We start from the raw sequence: 13,122 nt of genomic DNA, 5'->3' as shown, positions 1-13,122 counted from the left end.
AAAAATATAGATAAGAGGGTGCACCAGGTATATATAATAAGTTTAATTACATTTCTAATTCATGACCATTAATTGGGTAAAACCCCCAAAGCAAATGACCTTAGTAAATATACTTAAATAATGTTGATTTTTACTTGATTCATATCAAAACAAATCCTTACATAGTCAAGTCTTTGGCCTTAACATCTTGAAAAAGTAATTATTATAGATTTCCTTGTTTTAGGTCCCTCCTTTATAAATAAGAAACTTGAGACTTATGTCAAAGTATTATTATCAAAATAAAGATTAGTAATATTAAAATGTGTTATACAAATCATAAATATCCAATATTTAAAAACCAATATTAAAAATATATTTTTAAATGTGCACAAATAAGTTCAAATAGCCAAGTATTTCACTTTGTCTTTACTAATTCTTCTTTATAAAAACATTACATGCTAAAAATAATACTAGGTGTTTATATCAAGTAGAGTTCTATATAATCTATACTAAAAAAAGTGTAATATGCAAATTGGTCAGGACACCCTAACAACTGAACAGCAGGCTATGTGGGGCAAAAAAGCTGGCAGGAGGGTTAGTGAGGGACGACCAAACAACTGAATAAGCAGGCTGCGTGGGGTGACAAAACCAGCAGGGGTTTAGTGAGGGATGACCAAACGACTGAACAGCAGGCTGCATGGGGCGACCAAACGACCGAACAGCAGGCTGTGTGGGGCAACCAGGCCGGCAGGGGGGACAGTTGGGGGCAACCAGGCTGGCAGAGGGGGGAAGTTGGAGGCAACCAGGCTGGCAGGGGCGGGGGGGGGGCAGTAAGGGGAAACCAGGCCAATGAGGGGGCAGTTAGGGACGACCAGGCTGGCAGACAGAGGTGGTTAGGGGTGATCAGGCTGGCAGGCTGGCGGTTAGGGTTGATCAGGCTGGCAGTTAAGGACGACCAGGCTGGCAGACAGAGGCGGTTAGGGGTGATCCAGCAGTTATGAACCAGCAGTCCTAGATTGTGAGAGGGATGTCTAACTGCTGGTTTAGACCTGATCCCCGGGATTGGGCCTAAACAGGCAGTTGACCATCCCCCAAGGGGTCCCATATTGGAGAGGGTGCAAGCTAAGCTGAGAGGACTCCCCTCCACCCCTGTGCACGAATTTCATGCACTGGGCCTCTATTAGTTTTTGATTTATTTATAATGAGGTTTTCAAACTGATAACTATATGTATAAAACCCTTATGGGAACTGTAGTGTTGTTCTTTGAGAAAGAGAATAAGAATAGCCAAGTGACAACATCATAAACAACAAACAGAATTAACAAAAATAAGCATGTTGGTTTCATGACAGCTAGTACAATTGCATGTACACACATACACACACACACAAAAGACATTATCAGGATTATTTTGATTGGTGTCACCTTAAAATATACAGTTTAGTTAAAAAGCCACCACCACAATAACTACAGGACAACTGAGTTTCAAGGTATCCTTAGAAAATGTGCTGCTTTCCCAAAATACATTTATATGATCTCTTCAATAGTTTATCTTTTCTCTATAAAACTGTGTGGCTATTAAAAATAATAGAGTTATCATTTATAAATTGCTTGACTTGGTTTATCTTAAAAGACAACACAGGGTATAACAGAATAACTTCTCTTCTGGAATATGACTAGCAGTTAATATTTAAAATCCTATCTAATAAAAGAGTAATATGCAAATTGACCATACCTCCACTACACCCACAAGCCATGCCCACCAGCCAATCAGGAGTGAGTATGCAAATTAACCCAACCAAGATGGCTGCGGCCACACAGAGAGCAGGAGGCTTGGGTTTCCCTGGTGATGGAGGAAGCCTAGATTTCCACCTGCCCTGGCGGGCCCAGGCCTCCGCTGAAGGCTACAAAGTTTCAATTATAGAAGACAAATAAATCCCAACAAAAATGGCGGCAGCCATAGAGCTGAAGAGAGCAGGAGGCTTGAGTTGCCCCTCACAATGGAGAAAACCAAGTTTCCTGAAGCTCTGGCCTGCCTTGGCCTCCGCTACAAAGTTTCAATTATAGAAGATAAATAAATCCCAACAAAAATGACTGCGGCCATGGAGCGAGCAGGAGGCTTGGCTCTGCTCAAGGCTACAAAGTTTCAATTATAGAAGATAAATAAATCCCAGATACCAGGGCCTCCACTCGGGTCACTGGGGGGCATGGCCAGCCTGCAGACCACCACAGGCCCCTCTGCCAGGCCACCCCACGCCCCAAGGAAACCCCCACCCCGATCCGGGACACCCTTCAGGGCAAACCAGCCGGCCCCACCCCTGTACCAGGCCTCTATCCTATCTAAGCAGGGGAGGGCAGTTGGGAGGGACCAGGTCTGCAAGGGAGGGCAGTTGTGGGCTATCACGCAAGCAGGGGAGGGCAGTTGGGAGGGACCAGGCCTGCAAGGGAGGGCAGTTGTGGGCAATCAGGTCAGCAGGGAAGGGAAGTTAGGGGTGACCAAGTTAGCAGAGGAGGGAAGTTGGGGGCGACTGGGCCTGCAGGGAAGGGCAGTTGGGGGGGACCCAGGCCTGCAGGGGAGAGCACTTGGGGGGGACCAGGCCTACAGGGAGGGCAGTTATGGGTGACCAGGCCTGCAGGGGAGGACAGTTAGGGGTAACCAGGCCTGCAGGGGAGGGTAGTTAGGGGCAAAAAGGCTGGCAGGGGAGCAGTTAGACATCAATCAGGCTGGCAGGGGAGTGGTTAGGGGTTGATCAGGCTAGCAGACAGAAGCAGTTAGGGGCAATCAGGAAGGCAGGCAGGCTAGCAGTTGGGAGCCAGCTGTCCTGGATTGTGAGAGGGATGTCCGACTGCCCGTTTAGGCCTGATCCTACCGTGATAGGGCCTAAACGGGCAGTCGGACATCCCTCTAGGGGTCCCAGATTTGAGAGGGTGCAAACTGGGCTGAGGGACACACACCCCCGTGCACGAATTTCATGCACTGGGCCTCTAGTATGGGTATATAGAGAAATAAATCTTTGCAAAAATCCTAATGAATTTACTCAATAATATATTTATAATGTCTTTTAAAATACTGGCCTTTAAATTGCAAGCTTTTAATTTTTACATTACTAAACTTTAATGCCACATACATATTTCTTTAATAATGTTGGGCTTCAATTTAATTCAGTAAATATTTATTGAATATGATGTGCTTGCCTAGTTTACTAAGAATGTGGAAAGAAATAAAAAATTCCTGACCCTATGGAGCAATTAGTCTAGTGGTGACAAACATTGTAATATTGAGCATATAAAAATAATACAAGTAATATAATTATCACAGCATGCTATGCAATTTCACAGAGGTAGAAAGTATGTGTGATTGGAAGGTTGAGATAAAATTTATTGAGATGTTATTTGGAAAGGGGTTTTAAACGGTGGCTGTAAATATCACATATGAGCATGAGAAATAAAAGTATTATATATAGAAAGCTGTCTTCTGTGTGTCATTTTAACATTCAAATCTATACCCTCTTGGGGGGCACAAGTAAAGCAAAAAGAGAGAGAAAAACGACAGTTTAATAGCATGATGATTAATCCTGTTACTCAATGGAAATGTGTCAGGGCATTGATGGTGGAAGTAAATCAACTCTTCCTTAATTTGTTGCTCTTGCATTTCTGAGTGGATCCACTATAAACTTATATTTTGTACATGTATGCTTGATCTTATGCTAAACATTATTTTCTTAATAATGTAGTTGTAAGTACAAATTTCATCAGGACCATATACAAAGAGGCATGTATACTGAGTTTTATGGATGATTTTCTATAGTAAATTTGAACATAGGCAGTTTTAGCTTTATGTGCTGAATCTAACCCATACATAAAATGTAACCCCTATGTAAATTTATAAAGATGGGAAACAGCCATACTTGTTCCAGAAGCAATAATAAGGCAGTTTGGGGGCCATAGTTTATAAAATGCTGATTACTAATTCAAGAAGGGCCCTTAAATTTTATGGACAATGGATAACCATTGAAAGGTTTTGAGAAGGTATGATTCAGGTTATAGCTTATGAAGTAAGAGAAAGCCAAAGTTGTGTGTATAATGGATTAAAGATAATAATTGCCAGGAGAAAATAGTAGGCCACACAATGGTCTTATTGTGAAACTAGTGGCCCAGTGCATGAAATTCGTGCACTGGGGGTTGGAGGTCCCTCAGCCCAACCTGCCCCCTCTCACATACTGGGAGCCCTCAGGGGATGTCCTGCAGACGGCTTAGGTCAGCGCCCCATGGGGAGTAGGCCTAAGCTGTAGTCTGGTCTCCATTTGTGGGAGGCAACCGGGCTGGTCAGGGGAAGGCACCAGCCCCATCATCCTGCTGCTAAAGCCATTGCCAGTTACCGCAGCCACCATGTTGTTTTCATCAACATGGACTCCAGTCCCTTCACCAAGAAAAAATGACAACTTTGTTTAGGCATTTTCAAGATGTGTCTTTCATAGGATATACATTTCTTTATTTAATTTTTTTATCCTCACCTGAGGATATGTTTCCATTGACCTTTAGAGAATGTGGAAGAGAAAGGGAAAGACAGAGAGAAACATCAAAGTGAGAGGACCACCTTGATCGGTTGCCTCCTGCATGAGGCCTGATCTGGGCCCCGGCCAGGGAGGAGCCTGCAATGGATAACCATTGAAAGGTTTTGAGAAGGTATGATTCAGGTTATAGCTTATGAAGTAAGAGAAAGCCAAAGTTGTGTGTATAATGGATTAAAGATAATAATCCATTAATACCTTTGATCAGAATCAAACCCAGACCCTGCTGTCTGCAGGCTGAGGCATTATCCACTGAGTCAAACCGGCTAGGGCAGGATATGACATTTCTTAGCCTTCCAGCAGCGGACCTTCATTTTTTTCTCCAGAAGTGTGGTGGAAAAACCCTAGATCACCTTTTTGGATTTTTATTACCCAAGTTACTAAGAATATTACCAGTGGCACACAGGAAGCTTAGCCAATGTGCAGTCAGAAAAGGTGTTTCCTCTATAGTTCACACCAATCGAGGGCTGGGCTGTGCCCAGGCCCCTCCAGCTCCCTCTGATCAACGGCACAGCCCCTGCCAAGGCCTGCCCAGACCGAAAGCCTCTTGGGCAGGAGTGGACCCCCAGCTCCCTGCAATCAATCGCAGGGGGTCCGCTCCTGCCCAGGCCAAAAGCAGACCCCCAGCTCCATGCCCAGGTGATAGATCGCAGGGGGTCCACTCTTGCGCCAGGCCGAAGCAACCCCCAGCTCCCTGCGATCCATCGCAGGGGGTCCGCTCAGGGCGCCTATGTATGCAAATTAACTGCCATCTTGGTTGGGTTAATTTGCATACTCACCCTGATTCGCTGGTGGGCGTGGCTTGGGCGTAGTGAAGGTGCGGTCAATTTGCATATTACTCTTTTATTAGGTAAGACTAGAAGCCCGGTGCATGAAATTCGTGCACGGAGGGGGGTTGTCCCTCAGCCCAGCCTGTACCCTCTCCAATCTGGGACTCCTGGAGGGATGTCCGACTGCCCGACTAAACGGGCAGTCGGACATCCCTCTCACAATCCAGGACTGCTGGCTCCCAACTGCTTGCCTGCCTGCCTTCCTGATTGCCCCTAACTGCTTCTGCCTGCCAGCCTGATCACCCCCTAACCACTCCGCTGCCAGCCTGGTTGATGCTTAACTGCTCCCCTGCCAGCCTGTTTGCCCCCAACTTCCCTCCTCTGCCAGCCTGGTCACCCCTAACTGCCCTCTCCTGCAGGGTTGATCATCTCCAACTGCCCTCCCTTGCAAGCCTGGTCCCTCTCAACTGCCCTCCCTTGCAGGCCTGGTCCCTCATAACTGCCCTCCCTTGCAGGCCGGGTGCCTCCCAACTGCCCTCTCCTGCTGGCCATCTTGTGGTGGCCATCTTGTGTCCACATGGGGGCAGCTATATTGTGTGTTGCAGTGATGATCAATCTGTATATTACTCTTTTATTAGATAGGATAGAGGCCTGGTGCACGGGTGGGGGCCAGCTGGTTTGCCCTGAAGGGTGTCCCGGATCAGGGTGGGGTTCCCTTGGGGCATCGGGCGGCCTGAGCGAGGGGCCTGTGGTGGTTTGCAGGCCGCCACGCCCCCTGGCAATCCAAGCAGAGGCCCTGGTATCTGGAATTTATTTTCCTTCTACAATTGAAACTTTGTAGCCTGGAGCGGAGCCAAGCCTGCTCCTCCCTCTGGGGCAGCAGCCATTTCTGTGGCAGTTAATTCACATTCTACAATTGAAACTTTGTAGCCTTAAGCGGGTGAGCCCGGCCAGGGTGTGCGGAAAGCTTTGCTTCCCCTGTTGCCGCCGGCAACCCTGGCCTGCTCTCTCAAGCTCCATTCTGCCGCCATTTGTTTGAATTTGTTTACCTTCTATAATTGAAACTTTGTAGCTTGAGTGGAGGCTTAGGCCTGCAATGGCTATGGAAAGCTTGGCTTACTCTGTTACCTGGGAAACCTTGCTCTCTGTGGCTGTAGCCATCTTGGATGTGGTTAATTTGCATACTCGCCCTGACTGGCTGGTGGGCGTGGCTTGGCTGGTGGGCATGGCTTGTGTAGCAGAGTGATGGTTAATTTGCATATTACCATTTTATTAGAGAGGATAATGCAGGCTTAAACTTAGGCTTCTATATGTATAGAAAGAATGAAATGAGTGATGTTAGATAAATTGTAGAGGTAGCATTAGTAGAACTTGGAAAATGATTACCAGTTAGACGTGTCAAAAGGTGCTTTCTGATTTAAATCCACAAGTTTAGAGGATCAAATATGTTCCTAACAGAAATAAGAAATGAGGAAGAATTTCTGGCTTTGGGGAGAAAGAAGAATATTTAGCATAGGATTGAAAAAAATGGGTTTGAAACCTGAGCCAATTTTCAGTGACAAAAATTTTGGAGATGTTTACCTGTAGGTAATAGTTGAAACTTTGGGAAGAGAAAAGTTTGGTATAGATACCTTGCAGAAAGATGAGAAAGAGCAAAACAAAACAAAACAAAAACTTAAGCGAAAAATCTACACAATGCCTGATACATATTATGTATTCAACACATATTTTTAAATTATATAAAAGGAAGAGTCAGAGAAAGAAGGGTAAATGATCATAAAACAAAAAAGAAATCTAAATGGTAAGCAAATAAAGAGGACAATCCAATGTGAGACTTCATAAGAAGAAAAGGTTTATGGACAATCAATAAATTTTCTGAAAAAGAAATAAAGAAATTGGTCCCATTTACAATAACATCCTAAGCAAGAAAATGCACAGAAATAAAACTTAATAGATTTGAATGATTTCTACTTTGAAAACTATGAAACATTGATGACAGAAATCAAAGAAGACACAAATAAATAGAAAGGTATTCCATGTTCATAGTAGAAGAATTGATACTGTTAAAATGTCAATACTACCCAAAGACATCTGTAGTTTCAATGCAACCCCTAAAAAGATTCCAATAGCATACTTTACAGAAATAGAGAGAAAAAATTCCTAAAACGTATATGAAACTACAAAAGAACACAAAGAGCCCAAGAAATGCTAAGAATAAAGCAGAAGGTATCATACTTCTTGATCAAACTGTATGATAAAGCTGTGGTGATTAAAAATATTGAGGTGGCAGAAAAACAGGCCGATAGACCAATGGAACAGAACTGAGAGGCCTGAAATAAACCCAACCATATGTGGTCAACTTTGAGTTGACTAGGGAGCAAAGAATACTCAATGGAAAAAAGACATTCTCTTCAATAAATGGTTCTGTGGAAATTGAATATTCACATGTAAAAGAATGAAATTTGACTCTTATCTTATATTACTCAAAAACACACAAAACAAACTATGTATTAAAGGCTTAAATATAACATCTATAACCATAACACTCCTAGAAGAAAACATTAAAAAAAGCTCTTTGACATGACTTTTTTGGAAATCACACCCAAAGCATAAAAAAATAAACAAGTTAGACTACATCAAATGAAAATATTTGCACAGCAAAAGAAATAATTAACAAATTAAAAACTCAACCTGTGGAATGGGAAAGCAATATTTGATAAGGGGTTAACATCCAAAATACACAGGGAACTCATACAACTCAATATTAAAACAATAAAAAAAACTAAGGACAACAAAGGACCTGAATAGGTTTTTCCAAAGAAGTTGTAGCAATCGCCAACAGGTACATGAAAAGGTGCTCAGCATCACTAGTCATTACGGACTTATAAATTAAAACAATAATGATATATTATATTACACCTGTTAGAATGGCCGTCACCAAAAAGACAAGAGATAACAAATGTTGGCTTGGATATGGAGAAGAGGGAACCCTTGTGCACTGTTGGTAGGATTGTAAATTTGGTACAGCCACTATGGAAAACAGCATGGAGGTTCCTCAAAAAATTAAAAAGAGAATTGTTATATGATCCATCGATTTCACTTCTGGGAATACAACCAAAGAATATAAAAAGGCTAACTCAAAAAGATATCTGTAACCTCACATTCATAGTAGTATTATTTACAATAGCCAAGACATGGAAACAACTAAGGGTCCATCAGTGGCTAAACAAAGAAAATGATATATATACAAATATATATATATTAGAATACTATTTAGCCATAAAAAATGGAGAAATCCTACCTTTTGCAATAACATGGACATTATGCTAAGTGATTTCAGTCAGAGAAAAAGAAAATACTGGAAGATCTCACTTTTATATGGAATGTTTTAAAAATCCCACCAAATATATAGAAAAAGAGATCAGAGGTGAGAGGGTAATTATAGGAAAGTGGTCAAAATGTAAGAACTTCCAGTTATAATCCTATATAATAAAGAGGTAATATGCAAATTGACCATCACACCCTCACAAGATGGCTGCCTACGACCAGGCCAGCAGGGGGGTTAGTGAGGGACGACCAAATGACTGAATACCCGGCTGTGTGGGGCAACCAGGCTGGCAGGGGGGTTAGTGAGGGATGACCAAATTATTGAACAGCAGGCTGTGTGGGGCGACCAGGCCGGCAGGGGGCTTAGTGAGGGACGACCAAACGACTGAACAAGCAGGCTGTGTGGGGCGACCAGGCCAGCAGTGGATCTGTGAGGGGCGACCAGGCCGGAAGAGGGGGGAAGTTGGGGGCAACAGGCCAGCAGGGGGGGCAGTTGGGAGCGACAAGGCTGGCAGGGGGGAACAGTTAGGGGCAACCAGGCTGGTAGAGGGAGGCAGTTGGGGGCAACCTGGCTGGTAGTGGGGAGCAGTTAGGGGCAACCAGGCTGGCATGGGGGGGGGGCAGTTAGGGGCAATCAGGCTGGCACAGAGGCAGTTAGGGATGACCAGGAAGGCAGGCGGGTGAGCGATTAGGAGCCAGCAGTCCAGGATTGTGAGAGGGTGTCTGACTGCTGGTTTAGGGCCAATCCTGGGGATTAGAGAGGGTGCAGGCTGGGCTGAGGGGACCCGTCCTCCCCCAATGCATGAATTTCGTGCACTGGGCCTCTAGTAAGATTATAATGCCTTTCGTCCAGAACCGCCATCTTCTAGTAATTTGCCAAAATGACTAACACAAAGGGAACGAGGAGAGGCACCCGCTATATGTTCTCTAGGCCTTTTAGAAAACATGGAGTTGTTCCTTTGGCCACACACATGCGAATCTACAAGAAAGATGAAATTGTGGACATCAAGGGAATGGGCACTGTTCTAAAAGGAATGCTCACAAATATTACCACGGCAAAACTGGAAGAGTCTACAGTGTCACCCAGCATGCAGTGGCATTGTTGTGAACAAGCAAGTCAAGGGCAAGATTCTTGCCAAGAGAATTAATGTACGTAGTGAGCATATTAATCACTCTAAGAGCCGAGATAGTTTCCTGAAATGTGTGAAGGAAAATGATCGGAAAAAGAAGGAAGCCAGAGAGAAAGGTACCTGGGGTTCCACTGAAGCATCAGCCTGCTCCACCCAGAGAAGCAAACTGTGTGAGGACCAATGGGAAGGAGCCTGAGCTGCTGGAACCCATTCCCTATGAATTCATGGCATGATAAGTCGGAAAAATAAAATAAAAAGACTTCTGTGCTGATAAAAATATTTCTCTTAATTGAGTGGAAGTTTGGCATCCTTTCCCCAAAAGAATAATTAAAGAAAACTTTGTGTCACCCTAATTGGTTTGGCTCAGTGGATAGACCATCAGCCTGACAAACTAAGGGTCCCAGGTTTGATTCCAGTCAAGGGCACATGCCTGGGTTGTGGGCTTGATCCCCAGTAGGGGGAGTGCAGGAGGCAGCCAATCAATTTAAAAAAAAAGATTATAATGACTATAATTAAATTGCTGTATGATATATCGGAATGTTAAGAAAGTAGATTCTAAGAGTTTTCATAACAAGGAGATATCTCCTCTTTTTAAATTTTATCTGAATAAAAATATATTTTAAAATATATGTACTCTCATGCTGTGTACCTTAAACTCATACAGTGATGTACAGAATTATTTATCAATACAACTGAAAACAAAAGCCCTGTCTGATGTGGCTCTTGCACCCAAGGGTTGCCAGTTTGATTCCCAGTCAGGGCACATGCCTGGATTGCTGACTCAATCGATCTCCCATAGGTTGAGTGGAGGAGGCAGCTGATCAATGTTTCACTCACACTGATGTTTCTCTCTCCCTCTCTCTTCCTCTCTCTCTAAAAATCAATTAATTTTTTTAAATATAAAAATAAATAAAACTGCAATAAAAGAATAAAAGGTTTCAAGGAGAGGACATGTGCTCCAGAAAAAGAAGTCAGAGTGCAGTATTAATCTTTCAAGGTATCATTCATTCAGCATGTACTGTTCTAGGCATTTTTTATATATTATATTGATTATTATCATCTCTAATTTACTGATCAGGAAATTGAAGCTTAGAGATGTTCAATAATTTATTTGAACTCATGTAATTACTAAATGGTAGATCAGGACTCAAGAATGAGAAAGGTCTGGGCTGAAATATCATTCCTATTAATCACCGAAACAGCAATTTCCATTAAAGATGGGACTGGATGTTAGATTACAAACAGTGAAGGAATGAGTGAGAGATAAGGCATCTCAATGTACTACAATGGTGATTTAATAAAGGGAAGAAGGGATACAGGGAAAACTAATAAAATGTTTGTGCAGTAATTGGACTAGGTATATTTATAGAGCAGAAGAAAAATTTGTGTAGAGAATAAAACTGAAGACATAAGCAAGAAAAGTGACTAAGTTCCCATAGGAAGTAGAAGGGCAAAGGATCAATATCTATAGAAGAGCCCTTCTGGACATATGGAGGGAGTATTCTTCTTTAGAGACAGGATTGAAGGGAGAGAAGAATAAGCATGCAGCAAAGGGTTTAAAACTGCCACTGGGAAGAATCCAAAGAGAAATATACAAGGCTCATAAGAAACAATATGCAAAGCATTCTATTATCTTTACAGCACATTGGCAATAGAGAGCTCACCATATTATTTTTGTCAGAAATAAATAAAAGTATCCCATGGGGTTGATTACAGGAAGAAAAAAATAGTGCTGTGTTTAGAAATTCTTCATACACAATTCATCATATAATTCTAACAAAATCACTATTCCATTGTAGGATATTTTTAGTTCTAATTATCCAGATAGATTTTTTAACAATGATTAAATTCAACATTTCACTTTGTATTTACTGCTATAATAATGAAAGGAAAACAAAACAATCTAAACATAGAAAAGAATAATGCTTTGCCATTCACAGAAGCTCACAGTGGATTTTCATTACACAAAGGATCAGAACAGAATAGAATGTTTATGAAACCACTGTCAGAGTTAAATCACCAAGTCTGGCAGTTAGTTCTGTTACATTATTTTGCTAAAGATCACATCATCCTTAACCCTAACCCTACCCTGACTGGAAATGCATATGGCTTTTCCAAAGGAATCTAGAGTGAAAGGTATATGGGGTCACTACCAATCTATCACCATTCTCGGAAAGAGAGCCAATTAAAAGAGGAGACTGTACAAGTGGGAGCTTCTCCCTCTTTTTCTCTAGTCACTTATTCCCTCTATTCAGATATGAACATGGACAACTGCAGATCTGAACACCTGTCCATCTCTCCTGGCCTCCATGTCCAACCCAAAGCAGCACCCAGCTTCAACGAGCTCACCATTTGTTATTTTGTTTTATATCTGCTAATCAGAGATATATTTTGTTTGTTAGTAAGGCTACACATCTCTCATTTTTCCAGTTATATTTTATCATCACCTCTATGTGTTTTAGCAGCAGAGACAGGATTTAAAGTATGAATTTACAATTCCATCTTCTTATGCATTGTTTTTCTTAAATCTTCTTAATGACATTAAAATAATTCATTGTGTGAATGAGCTGTAATTATTTAGTTCCCCTATAAATGGGCAGTGCATTATTTCTAGTTTTATGTTATTAAAAATGCTGTATTGAAAAACTTTGTGCATATATTTTTATACACCCCTGCTTTCCTTTAAATGGATTTCTAGACTTGGGCATGATGTGTCAAATTTACTTTCCAATCAACAGCTGTGGAGTTATTTAGCTCATGACCTTTCTATCACTATATAATAGCTAATGTTGTTTTTCCTTTTTGAATCTGAAGAGTGACATTTCTGAAAATCTTTTCCATTAATGGTAGACTTGAAATTTCTTCCCCCGATTCACCAACTAAAATATAACTGCAAATATCTGTTCTGGGGTATGAGAGACTTGATGTAGGAGGATATATTTCTTGATCAAGAAGAATACGTTCTTTTAAGTGGAGGATAGGTGGGAAGAGAGCAACAAATGAACTTGTATGCATATATGCATAACTTGTGGACACAGACAATGGGGTGGTGAGAGCCTGGGATGGGGGTATGGGAGCAGGCTGGAAGAGGTTAATGGAGGTAAAAGGAGGACCTATGTAATACTGTCAACAATAAAGATTCTTTTTAAAAAAGAATATGTTGAGGGTAGAAGATGTTAAATGATAATGGTTACATTGTACTTTAACTTCATTTACCTCTCTCTTACTTATAGCAATAAATATCAGCATTTGTATATATTTAATGCTAATAAGAGGCAAGTTATTATGTATAAAAGAAAAGACATTTTAACCACCAATATAAGTTGATTACCTTGACTTTTAAATGC

General features: G+C 41.8%; 1 protein-coding gene and 1 pseudogene across 2 annotated transcripts in view; one reads left to right on the top strand and one right to left on the bottom strand.

The window, feature by feature from the left end:
- Positions 1–13,122, bottom strand: part of LRP1B (LDL receptor related protein 1B) — a 1,721,287-nt gene that overhangs the window by 638,015 nt on the left and 1,070,150 nt on the right. The window lies entirely within an intron of this gene.
- LOC307106193 (large ribosomal subunit protein eL21-like) lies at positions 9,521–10,008 on the top strand (annotated as a pseudogene). The gene has a single exon. The product of its transcript is annotated as a large ribosomal subunit protein eL21-like (transcript).

Source organism: Cnephaeus nilssonii (assembly GCF_951640355.1).
Source record: "Cnephaeus nilssonii genome assembly, chromosome: 10".
Classification (NCBI taxonomy): Eukaryota; Metazoa; Chordata; class Mammalia; order Chiroptera; family Vespertilionidae; genus Cnephaeus; species Cnephaeus nilssonii.
This window is presented reverse-complemented; position numbering and strand designations above follow the sequence as displayed.